Here is a 13,891-nt window from a genome sequence, read left to right on the forward strand (position 1 = left end):
CATTTTTATGCTGACACTTTGCTAGCTCGTAATTTTTAAGTATAATCTCATTTCATTATGATGTTGTTTCTCAAAAGTATCTGCATACAGTTTGTTTGCTTAAACAAGCCTGTATGTGTATTTTTTGCCTGCCAGCAAGAAGGGTAAGCTAAGGTATATAGAGATTATCTAACTGAAGTCTTCTGTGTCAAGTAAAATCTTGCTCAGTTGTTTATGTTTATATTTCTCTCACAACTCTTCACCAGCCGCGCTGCTCTACTGCTGCTTTGGGGAATGAGAAAATGTATCTACACACTGGGGCCACAAGAAGTACGCTCCGTTGTCTTTGCACAATTAAAACCAAACAATAAATATTTGACTAGGAGAACAAAGACTGTGACATTTAGATATTTTTTTTTATATGCTTTCATATACATGATGTGTGTGTGACTCATTACTGCTGGCAGCAAGGCACCAGCCTGTTTTTTCCAAAAAAAATCATACAGGACTCATGTTAAGTCCTTCCAATTTCTTAGCAAAAGTTACAGCCCTGCAGTGTAGCCAAGGTAGGGATATAAAAGATCTTTTAACTGGAAATCAGGTTATATTTATGCTTATGTAAGAACTTTAGAGGAGGCAGAGTGTGACGGCGTTCCTCCCTCTGCGCCGCGCTCCGGCCGCAGGCTCCGGCCTCGCGGGCAAGAAGCTGCCCACGCTCCCCTTAATGGTGGTGGAGCCTGGAGAAGGAAAGGGACAGAATTTCCTGAAGTGCTCAGGTTTACACTTCATACATGAATACTGACACAAGGCTTCACACAGCACGGCTCATGCCGCGAGCCGTGGGGGGGAACCCGAGGACACAGCGTCCTGCTCCTCTGGGGCCCAGGGATGGAGAGAGGTGCTGAGGGCCGGGGGAGGAGGAGACCGTCCCCCTTCCTGGGAATCCCTCCTGTGGAGACCGAGGAGCAGCCCATGGCTTCCCATGGCCCTGCCAGAGACAAAACAGGTATTTCCACCCGGAATCTGTCTTGCTGCTGCCGCTGTGTTCCTGTGGGTCACAATCCCCTGCCCCTCGGGCCGAGGCTGCAGGGTCTCCGGGCAATGGTTCCACATCCTGGAGCCAGTCATGGTAGATGCCAAGCACCTTTGTCTCCTGTAGAACTAAAACAAAGCCTCACAGTCTGAGGAAGGATGGATCTTTTAAAACTGCATAGGAAGGATACCTCGCTCTGGCATTCAATTAAGACATCACTCATATAGGAAACATTACCTTTAAAATTTTACTACAGTTTTACACTTCTGTAGGTGATGAATAAAATTACACCCACTTGTAGGTGTGAACAAGGGGAATTTATTTATCTGGTTTATGACAGTTGGGACACTTTACTGCAAATGCAATACAATGCACAGCTTTATAAACTGAATATTGCTGGAACAGCTGCTCCTCATGATGTCTCAGCTCCTGAAACTGATGTTTGGGTGTCTCATGACTCCCTCCATTTAAGATATTTTTTTTGAATCAGGAACTTACGTTAATGGGTGGGAGAAATGTCTCACTACTTTTGTACCCCCTCCAGAATATTCCATTTTACAAGATGCAGTTCAATATTGTATTTACATAAATGGACATCTACAAATCTATGAGAATTGTTGGGTATTTTACAGACTATATATGAGCTAGGCATTATTTGGGATGGATTTATTGTTACTTACCAAGGTTTATATGCTGTTACTGTGTAAGTACTGTTTCCTACAATAATTAAACCCAGCTGGGATCCCATAAAAGGCTACAACACAACAGGGACTGAACAAGCTGTACAGCCCAAGGAGTAAAGCAGGGAACAGTCAGCATCTCTGAGCATTCGCATTTGTTCTCAGGCTTTCTGTGCTCAGGAGAAATTAATTTATGAGACAGTTAATTTCCCTGAATTAGCTTACCCATGCTGGATGGTTTCTGGTAATGGGAGCAGTAGTCAAGCTAGTCTCTCTGTCTTTCAGACCACTTGATGCACGAGTCTCTTCTCAATTGTGATGTTGAGGGATGATGACAGGGATGAACTGCATCACCTTATTTACCTGTATGAATGTGTAAATAAAGAGCAGTCTTGTGTAAAGTACTGGTCTTAATATAACATAGTAGCAGGTTTGCAAATAACATGTCAACAGACAAGAAAATGACTACTATTCAGACCGTGCTGCATAGAAAAAGACTTTAATTAATCCATAGCCTAGACTAAGCAGTGATAAAATACAAAGTTCAGACTGCACAGGACATTAAAATGAGCATATCCTTCCCTTTAGCTTGATGTCACACTTTTTTCTAATTCTTAAAAGTGAAGTTGATTGTATGTGCAAGACACTTATAAAATACATTTATTGACATTTTATCCACTGCCTAACATATAAAAATATATTGGGTTTCCATCAAAATTAACTTTTAAAAAAGAGAATTATTGGAAAAGAGGATCCTCTACAAAAATACACCAGTGGTTCAGACTCACAAGCTTACCTGAGAGAACAAAGGTGTTGGCTCAAAATGCAAAGGCATTCCCGCATGCAGTGGGGAAAAGGCAACCCTGGCAGATTGCAAGACAGGGAAGCAAAAGTGACAATGTGGGAGCTGATGTATTTCAGTTTAACAGTGGCTAAGTACTTTATACAGAGAAAAAAAAGTTAGAACCATGCCAGTGGTTTTGTCTAAGCATCTACGGTGTACGCTGGGCGTTTGTGCGCCTTCATTTTGATGTTGCCTTGCTGAGGTATCTTCATTTTCTCCCCTTTTGGCCTAAAATGGGTTGGTGAAAGCGGACCCTGCAAGATTATGAAAGAAAGGTAGTTATTTTCCAAGCAATATGGTTTAGAATGCTAGGATTAAATTATCTCCATGTTCAGTCTGGAAACTTAAAACTTCTGACTGGGTACATCAGATAAAAACTGTATTGCAGAGGAGGAAGGAAGCACCCAGGTCTGGGACTGGTTAATAAGGTACAAAGCCAGTTGAGATTCCAGTTGAGACTCATCTCAGACCACGACAGCCAGAATTTGTCACCGTTTGATGATTCAGTGCCCATGAGGTCGCATGATGTGTCAATAGTTTTAATGGGAAGAACAAGGTTCAAGCAGTCAGGGGTTTGAGCTTCCCTTCCCACAGAGGGTCGATTCCTCAAAGTTGAGACTGAAGTCCAAACACCAGGAAACTTTTAGTATTGTGATGTCATTTGTATGCACACGGTGATAAACGGAGCATGCAGCACCCATTGCCACGCACTCCCACATGCATACGTGACATTTTCTACACCTTGTTACATACAGAAATGTAGGACCCTCACCACTTCTGACTCAGGTAATGTGGAAGTAACTACCATCGAAAGATGCAAATACTTTGAGTGGAGACAAGAAACTAGAAAATACTATATTGAGTTGTCTAAACAATCAAGGATAAGGATGGAGCAGTGGTTCAGTTTAATGTTAGGACATAACAGACTAACACCATATTCTGTAGTTACCTTGTAAAGTTCTATGTGAGTATGTGGAAGAATATTTGGGAGACATTAATTGTCTTCTGCCCATTCCATGGGATCTTGAGAGCACACAGTCTACATACATATCCCAGAAGTTCTGGGCTAAATCATTGAAGAGTTCATTGTGCTTGGGCTTAGGGGAATCCTTTAGGAACATCATGAAGTCCCAGAGATCAATGACCGCATCTGCTACCTTGAGTTTCTTCATTTCCACCAGCCCATGGGACGACACCTCCCAGCACTGATGGTCAATCTGACCCAGGCTTGCAGGAGTTTCTTTTTGATAATCTAGATTGGCATAAACCAAATTCAGTATCAATACACAGCCCAGTTGAAGATACCACCTTCGTTTCCATACAGATTCCATACTCCAAGAAGATACCTGAAAGAAAATGTATAAAATCAGTGATTCCGCCATTACGTAGCTCGTTCTCACATAACTTACAAGGATACCTGAGAGATGATTTATACATACGTACAGAAAACTTTTCTTTTCAAACCATGGAATAAGTACCAGTCAGTGAACACTAACACTGGAGCCGGGTTTGCACCTAGAAATTGTTAATGCTGTTTAGAATGCAAAAACCTGAAGCAGAAAGTTTGAAGTGATCGCAGCCTCGTCAGAACTGCTCCTGGAGCTCAAGACTTCTTCCCTTAAGCTCCTGCGTTTAGATCATCAGTAAAATCAGATGAATAGCTGTGAGGTCCTGGTGCTAGTAGTATTCTATTTTACATGATTGCAAACAAGTAAGAGAGCTATAAATAGCCAGTCTTTGGTGGAGTAGTCCAGCTCCGAAGGGTGGTGAAGAGGGAGCGACCCAGACCATTAGACTGCACTGGGGGAGCACAGGCAGGGTACAGACTCAGTCAGTGGCTGTTGCAAGACCAGAAAAAGACATATTCCTTTCTGGCTTATGTTAGATAATTAAGCAAACTTTTGCCACAATTATTTCTAGCATGTATGCAAAACACCGAAACTATCTGGAGAACTGAAGATGGAAAGAGTAATAGCACAGGAGGCATAATGAGAACCATGTGCCACAGAATATGAAGTCACTATTATACATGGACTCCCTCTGGGAAAGCTGCAGTTTTCCTATGGTGCATATTCCATATGCTCAAAACAAATTTAGACTGAATATCGCTAAAATACCTAACAATTTTTTTTCTCAGTCCTTCCTATCAAGATAAAGTGCAGTGGAAAAGCAGAGTAAACATAAAGGGAAAACAGACAAACAAAAAAAAGACAAGCAAACTCAGGGACAAGTCTGAAGAAAAAGGTGACAGTGCCCCTTATTTTGGTGTCCTAAATCAATTCTGCATCAAACAGCTCATGCTATGCTCCTTCCAACAGTTTTCAATCCCCGTGCCAATTTAGAAGGTAAAATACAACTACAAAATGGAGTGAGGTTTTGTGCAGATTCAAGGCAATGTTTGGGGCAACTGTGCAAATTTTACTGGGAGCTTGGCTGGAATCCCAGGCATGCCCTGCCCCTCAGGGTTATCTCTGACAGGAGCAGCACCAACAGTCAGTCTGTGGAGCCTTCGAAGCATTAACGCACTGGCATCCTCTCTGAAGCTCCTCGGGATACCATTAAAGAGAGGATAATCCACAGATGATACCACAGAGGTGTGAACTGGCTGTAAGACAACAGAGCTGTGACAACACCATGGATTTCCCAGTCACACCAAGCTGGGTCAGGAACCAGGGTTCTGGCATGATTTTTAGTTTGGTTGTGCCATTACTGCTGCAGCTGAGGTCCCTGAACTCAGGTATTCCCTTACCTCACCTTCAGGACCCAAGGGAATGAGACAGACCCCAGCCTAACTGCCTTCCAACACTCCGCTTGCTGGCAGTGTTTCCGCAGGCAGCGGGGCTCCCTGCCTCAGCAGCCCAAGAACTTAGGAATATGCATTGAAGTTTCTCTTCCTTGGGTTGTTAGAAAACTGGCTCCAGCAGACAAGCAGGGATGTAAATGCTTCTCTTCTCACTTCCACTTCACTGGGCACCAGCACGGAGGGGGAGGACACCCGAGCAATTTAGCCACAAAGTAGGAAAACAGCAGCCAGGAAGCCACCAACATTTTGAGTTCTGTTGATTTCATGCTTTAATCCAGCTAAAGACTAAAATGCTAAGGGTCCACCTGACCACCTCAAACAGGGAGAGAGACCACAACAAGCCCTCCCAGAGACTTTGAACTGATAACTCCTACTATTCAGTACAGGACAGATGAGTTTCACAAAGGCAATAACTAAAGAGCCATGACAAAAGTTATACTTACAGTCTTCCTGTGATGAGCTGGGAAGTGACAGCCTTGAGAAGAGTAGTCAGCCACCTGGAGAAGAAGAAAGAAATTCCTGAGAGGGCTGCAAGTGCCTGGCGGCTGCTGGATGCTCCGAGGATGCCGGGATCACGCTGCACAGGGACAACTCTGCCACTGGCAGAGCAGCAGCAGCAGCAGCAGCAGCAGCAGCAGCAGCAGCAGCATGAGCTGAGGTCAGAGGAAGGCAGAGAGGGAGCGATGGACGTGGCTGTGGCAGCCCCACCTCCTGCTGCAGCCGCAGGGACTGCCAGCCCTCCCGGGGTCACCCACAGAGACTGAGAGCTCTGGGGTGAGGGGAAGGGGGAGACGGGGCTGTCAGAGGGAGGAAAGTGCAAGGGATAGCAAAGCTTTCTCCAAATCAGTAACATGAACACTCTCCCCAATTTATAAACCCAGGCTTCCATCCGCAATCCTGACTGCCCACTGAAACGTGCATCATCAGAGACAACAGCTCAAATTAATGGAAAAGGGACACACAGCCCAGAATATATGGGCACAACGGGCATGCGTTATCCCAGTTCCCTTTTTGTAAAACTCCCCAACTTGAGATTGATTTTGCACTGGTTTTTAAAATCTGCCACGACTTGGCTGCCAAAGAGGATGTGGATGCCCTTTAATCTGTCCCTGACACGGTCCCCCAGGCGCTGGCTGCCCCTCGCTGCTGTCCCCCCCCTCTCCAGCCAGGGGCTGCCCCGCTCCGCCGGGGCTTGAAGACCCTTCTGGTTTGTTTCTGGCCAGCTGTTTTCTCCGCTAAGGAACTAGGCTCGTGCACACCTTTAGGAGATCTTCATTTCCTTTGATAGAGAGAAGTTTGTGAAGAAGCTTACTTACATTTCTAATTATTTCTTCCACACTTATTCTTGTGATACACCAGTTACAGTGTCTCGTCAGACACTGAAGTCTAAGACCAAAAATTAAAGGGAGACAGAATTTTTTTCCAGCCGCTGTTTCCATGGGTCTACATGTTGTAGGTTAGCCCAGCCAGATCCAGTACACTATATAAAATAACTTTTATATCCTGCTCGTAAAATAAGGTTAAAAATACAGTTTAAATTAATGGTTGTTGGGAGCCCAAAGCATTAAAATCTCTAAAAGGCCTTGACTTCCTATCATGGAAGATGCTCTGTTAGTGCAAAGTGTGTTCCTAAGGGCAAATTCCTGTCCATAAATTTGCAGTTCTGTTTCTCCCCCAGTCCTGGCACTCCTCCTCGGATGGCTCAGGAACTCCACACTCAGCCAGATGGATTTCTGGAGCCTGTTCTAGGTATCTATTGTGCCTAATTCAAGACAGGTTGCCCAAAATTGAATTCTACAAGGATGAGGAGTGTTACAGCTATCTTGTCTGATATAATTAAAGCTTAGATTTCTTTACACAGATTGTTCTGACAAATTTCTCAACATGTATATTCAAATCACCTCTTAGATCACCAGGGAAAGTGGATTGGGTCATATTCTGAAATGCAGACAATTTTTTAGAGAACTCTTCATACGCTGCATACGTGCTTTTTAAACTCTCCAGGGGGGCTGTTGCTGTCGAGGAAGACCATCAGTCTTTCTTCTTCAAAGGCACTTGAGTTTAGTCAAAGTTTGTCAAATTAAAACCATCAGCAGCCAACATCATTAAAGTCAAAGCATTTTCGCAAATACACCAAGATTCTGTGTTTCTTTCTAACCCGTTGCAGTTCAATGTCAGATGGTAACTCTGAATGTAGCTGCCTCTAGGTCACAAATCCCTACAGCTGGGGATGTGCACCAAGTCAGTTATGGAGAGTGGCAAAGCTATGGATCACACTTCAGAAACACTCCAGGGTCCCTGTGCCCCCTTCTGCACTAAGGGGCTGGATCCTGAAATACTGAAGTCCCCCCCTTTGCTGGTGTCTCAGAGCAGCTCCTCACTGTGCATACCCTGAGAACTGCTGCAGGAGGGATGTCCCAGCCTCTTCCCATTGCACAGAATGGAAGAAATTCATTTGAGTCCCTCCTCGCCTACTGGGGGCTGGAAATGGCTGTTGCCAAGGGAAGAAGGCTGGGAGTTCCTGTGGCCCAACGCTGTGTGCTCTGGAGTGTGTTTCTTGAGTTACTTCACTTCATCTTTCAGTCTAGACACCCATTTACAAAGAGTAACTTGCAGACCAGGGCTTTGTGCCAGTGGAATTTCCTCATCTGTTACTTAAGAGAGCAGAGTCTGTCCTGCATGGTAGGAGGATGAATGGAGAATGTTCTAAACACCTGTGGTGTGAGGAGCGGCAAACGGGGTTACTCTGTAGAACCAAACTTGAAAGCCAAAGGGAAATACTTGCATGAAAAGCTGAAATAGAAGACAAGTTTCCTTTCCACATACCATCATTCTAGCACAATGTGGAGACAAACACTTTGTCTGCAAGTAGCATTCAGGCACTTAAAAACAAGTGCTCTCAATGCCATCGGTCTGGTGACAGCCTCACAGAATTTATGTCTTTGTAAAGGCTGTTGGAAGATTCACAGCAAATGTCAGCTGAAGCACTGCAAAGACTTGGGCTCCCTCACAGCTTCACTCCTCTTTAAAGACATGAAAATTCAGAAAGTGACTGTTCAAACTGCAATGAACATGCTGCATCTGGCACACAGCAGAACATCCCTTCGCTCTGCACCACGGGGTCCGTGCAGAAATCACACCCTGCTGGGCCTCTGCTGACCCAGGCTCTCCAGGCTGCCTGCCTGGCTCCACACCAGGATCTCTCCTGCAGGAGATGTTCCCCGAAGGAACGCCCTCTGGTCTGCACAAGAAGAGGACTGGGGTAACTAAACTGCAGCTGCTGCTTGCTTAAATTTGGGGGTCACCCAAGAGCTCAGGACTCTAATGTAAACTTTATTTTTCCGTGCAGTGTTTTACCACATGTGAAAAGCAACGTACCCAGAATCGTGACAGCTGAAGCCCATAAAACCAGTGAGAGTCCCAGCTCCAGAGAACCTCCTCTCTGCAAAGGCAGGCATGGCTGAGGAGAACACAGAACAAGCACCTAATGAAATGGGGCCTGTTAGGGTTTCACAACATGCTTGGGTGGAACACAACATGGCAGGAACAGCCTGTTCTTTCAAGTGGAAACATGGTGATTTCTGTCATGAAAACCATGTATGCAGTACTCGAGGGCAAATACTAACCTGTTCTGAAATGACAACATTCAGAATAACTGGTGATCTCCTGCACGTCCTTCCAGCTAAGCAATGGAAACATTGGTTCAAAATCTTGTTTCAAAAAAATAAGCCATGTTTGAACCTACACAGCTATATAGAAAAAAAAAACAACAAAAAACAACCAACCAAAAACCAAAACCATCTGGAAGACTGGAATACAGTTAGCTTATCTCTGAACTCTGTCTCATTGAAAGGATCCAAAGCTGTATTAGATGTGAATTACTCCTTCCCATTCTAAAGCAGCGTTCATAACCAAGGAGATGAAAGCCTTAGGAAGGCTGTACAAGGAACCTGCCTTTAAGAAAGCTCCTTGTTATCATCAGTCAAAATAGTTTTCAGGAACTTTTCAAGTTAAGAAGAGCTTTTTCTCTTTCTGTTTGCTATATGCAGTTTATTAGCCTGATTAATCTCAGCAGGGAAACGGCCAGCATTCCCCAGGCATGTGAAGGCACGTCAGGCAGCGGGCAGTGGCTCGGCTGCTCGGCCACTGCACCAGCTCCTGCTCCTCATTTCCTCCCCACCGAAAAGCGTCTCGGTGCAGGAGCACCCTATGCTGGGGCCAACACAGTGAGTTCTTTCTATGCCAGCAGCCACTGGTGGCAGCCCTCCATCCCTTCCTTTCAACATGAAGATTTATTTTTATCATGCTTCTCATGCTTTTCCTAATCTAGTTTAAAAAAAAAAAACACTATTTTTAATCTTAAAATGAGGTATTCCCAGAACACAACTATAAAAATCAAAATGCTAAGGAACATATTTTGCTTAGAAAAATCCTTTCAAGTAAAAAATTCTGTTTAAAGTGCCATCTTATCAACAATGTTCTCTTAAGAACCTATTTATGTGAAAGTTCTTTGATAATGTTTAAAAATTCACCTCCCCAAGTGAAAACGGTTCTGAACGTTGACTTCCATATTTCATTTTCCTTTATGGCATTATGCGTGTTTGTCAGTCAGGCACTGAGGGATTATCACCCATGGGAGAACCACCTGGGACAAGGATGAACCCAGGAAATCAAATTGACAGAGATCAAAATTATTAGTAACTAATAATCCTGCTGGACATTACATGAAGTTTGTAGAATGGAAGCACCATGAAGAAAGACGCTGATCAGGATTAATAGGTAAATATTGTTATGACAAGGTCAAGGAAAGTCAGTCTGTGACAACTTCATAAAATCTAATGTACCCAGGCTGCACAAAAGCTTGGGTGGTAGGTGAAAGCCCTTCAAACCAGAGATCCTGTTCATGTACTTGGGAAAGCAGACTTTTTTTTTCAGCTGGTGACTAAATACAAATGGGATTTAGAGAAAAATTGTGTTGTGTTCTCCATCCTGCAGGGGTACAGGAACAATTCCAAAGTTGCAGCGTACACCACGTGTAAACCCACAGACTCCAGCACGGCCATCTCACACAGTACGTTTTATGAGATGGGATTAAAGACAAAAGTGGCCGTTTCTGTCATATTGCAATTTTTGATTGATAACCAATTTTTTCCTCGAAATTCTTCCAACATTGGCAGTTTTTCTATAGCATGAGTTTTGAACTGTTGTACTTCCGCTTATTCTTTTTATTATTGCAGTTGGGTGCCTCCATCTAGTGGCACTTCATTGTACTGAAGAGTGTATCCTTGCCATTGATTTTATCTCTTCCTTCCATTTTTTTTTTTAAATTGAAACTGTAAAAGTAATAAATCAAATTTTTAGAACATCTGGACCTTGGATGTGTTGGTGTAGTTATTTCTTTCAACTACAAAGACCTTTATGCCAGCTTCCCAGCATTGCAATGAACTGTTGTGTCCGTGTTCAGAAAGGCAAGGAAAGAAATTTGACTTGCATTTGTTAATTATTTCAACTCTACTTTAAAATAAAGCTGTGTTGCTAAAATATTTCATCTTAATTTTTAAATATTTCCACCAAAGTTAGTTCTTCTCTAGACCGAGAAAAACAACACATAAAGTACAAATTTAAACAAAGTGCTGCCAGAAACTTTAAAATTGTTGTGGAGAGATTTTACAGCTTAATCAGAGGTGATGACAGCGCACTACCAAGTGATTTCTATAATGAGAGAAAAGGAGCAGAGTGGAAAAACCATGACTTGATAGAGCAGTACCCTTGTGATTTTCAAGCTATCATATACCAGTATGTGACGTACACAATGAGAACAGAAAGAGCAGGAACTGAAGCATCATTTAGCATGAAACTCAGAATATGCAATGACTACATATAAATCAGTTTGGAGAGCTTTAAAACACTATCAGCCTTTTGTAGGACTGAATTACAGATATCTCTGTGACTACACACCTGCACACTCTTACGTAAACAGGATTCACTGAAGATAAAGAATTGAGTCACCCGCTGCATCAGTGATTAGCAGCATCTGAAGCAACGAAATAGCAGCGTGATGTTCTACCATCAGGCCTGACAGGGAGGTGCTCACAGCCCCCTCACTGGGGTTCGAGTATGGCACACCCACCACTGACTGAACAGCCAGCACAGATCAAAAGATGATCGAATCAGTGCTGCCCAGGCAGAGCAGAGTGTCTCTTCAAGTGCTCGGATTCATTTTTGAAGTAAAGTATTTAGAAAATAAACCATCTAAATATCCTCAAACTTTAGAATTTTAAATTATTCCATTTCAGTATTTTTTAGCGTCATGGGTGTGTGATTATGTACTTACTGGTATAAAAGGTTCCAGGAAATACACAATAGCAATTTCAAATGAAATGTTACTTGATTCCCTGCTGGTATGAGCTTGGTGGCACAAGCTTGCTCAGTGCTGAAATACACCCAGTGTTATGTCAATGGGTTTAACACCTTTGACTCGCAACACCCACAGGAGATCTGTTTTTCTTTATTTCTCTTTTTCTGAGGTTGAGCTGTGGAGCGATTCCATGAGTTGAATTCACATCAGTTAGTAGCTCTGCTGGCATCTCTACTGGCATCAGTCTACACGTTAACCTGTTGTTGGATGTCACCTCCTGCTGTGTGCTAGGGCGTTCAGCACACTTAGTATAAATAAGGCTCTGCTAAGTCAACAAGCTACAGACCTTGCTGCTCTCAACACTCTTAATGATTCAACAGCACTAAATTCAAAGAACAAAGCATGAAAACACGGGGTAATTTGATATATACTTGTACTGGTATTCAAGGAGATGTCAGGGCCTATGACCTGATCCTCGAAGAACTTTGCCAATAACCTTCTTGGATCTGCAACTTCCCCACACTTACTTCATCTCACTTGAAAGTTCTTTTGCTGATCTCCTTTTTTCTATTATTTCTCTATAATGCTGACATTGTATGCTTCACTGAAGTCACGGTAGCACAGTCTAACTTGTGGGTATGGAAGGACTTCTGAACCTTGCCTGTTGGACTGACAGGTCCTTCCTGTATTATGAACTATACGTCTGGACAAAATGTTCTGCTGTCAGTACGGTGAATTTGCATGGTGACACAGAACAGAGAGGTCCTCTGAATGATGGGGCCTAGTTCCCTGCCACTATAGAAAGCTCTGTTGTGCAATCACCTCATAAATTTATCAAGTACTATATTAAAAATGGGCAAATCTTCGCTCCCACTGATTCCCTGGAAAAGCTGTTTCAGCATTTGATTGCTGTAATGACTAGAAACATTATTCTAATTTCCTGATATATTTATTCATGAATAGGCCATACCTGTTTGTTCTTGTGTCAACATTGCCCTGCAAATTAAATGGTTTTCATCCTTCATGTTTACTTTCCTGATATATTTATTGACAGCACTCATATATCCTCTCTGTTTTCGTTTTACTGAAGTAAACAAGCTGAGCCATCCTAAAATCTGTTTGTAGGAAAGGCTCTCAAGCTCTCTGGTGATGCACCTAACCTCCCTCTACCCCTTTCAGTTCAACCTTAGCTCAGTATAGAACAATTCTTTAGAAGTTTTCACAGCACCCCAAGTGAGATTTCCTCAGGGCCTTGAACAATGACAGTAATACCTCCCTACTTTAAATGAAATGCATCTCCTGAGACACTTTCTGTACTTATGATGGTGCCTAAATATATATCATTAACAGATTTCATCAGTATGATCTCATTGATTTTATCAGGGCTACTACAAAAAATATCAAATAAGACCATCCTAAACCCAAACATTTAAGACTGATATCTTCCTTTTCAACATTACTTGTGGCTATCTCACTTCACAATTTCTCTCTTAACCCCCATATTCTCATTCCTTCACGGGAATAGTATTTGATACTATATCAAATGTTTTATCAATAGAGTATTAATATGGGAAATTTGAGTTTCTCCAAAGCTTTGCATGAGATTGAGATCAGGCTTCCGGGTCTGTGATTGGCCAGGTCATTTTTCTTCTTTTCAAAGATAAGTAATTACAGTCCAGGTTGGCACTGAGGAAAGGCTTACTTGGAATTTGGGGGATTTAACTTCGGTCGTAACAGTATGACACAAGCAGGTCCAGTTGGTAGAAATTATAAATATTTTTAGCTGAAGGAGAATATGTAGCTGATTGCTAAAAATAACACAGAATAGCAGAAAAAAGCTGCTCTGTAATAGTCAACAGACTGAAAAGCTTTTGAATGTGTTTTTCCATACACGTAGGTGGAAAGAAAAGGTTCATAAAGGGGACTAAGGCCTTCTAAAAATACTACTAAAAACTCCCATAGAATATTACACTTCAAGACAAAAAACCCACCTCATTTCATACCGTAGTAGCTTGTAAAATTGTATTTGATTGAAGTATGTTATTATATTTTATTCATTCATGAAGATCATCAGAAGTCATCAGGAATAATCATTCGGAATGACAGCATCTGTACTGTCTTCTGAATAACCCAGTTGGAAAATATACAGTTTACTTTTTTAAGTTGGAGAGAGAAGTGTGGGTCAGCTGAAAAG

The sequence above is a fragment of the Calidris pugnax genome, unplaced genomic scaffold (assembly GCF_001431845.1).
Source record: "Calidris pugnax isolate Ruff unplaced genomic scaffold, ASM143184v1 scaffold101, whole genome shotgun sequence".
Lineage (NCBI taxonomy): Eukaryota > Metazoa > Chordata > Aves > Charadriiformes > Scolopacidae > Calidris > Calidris pugnax.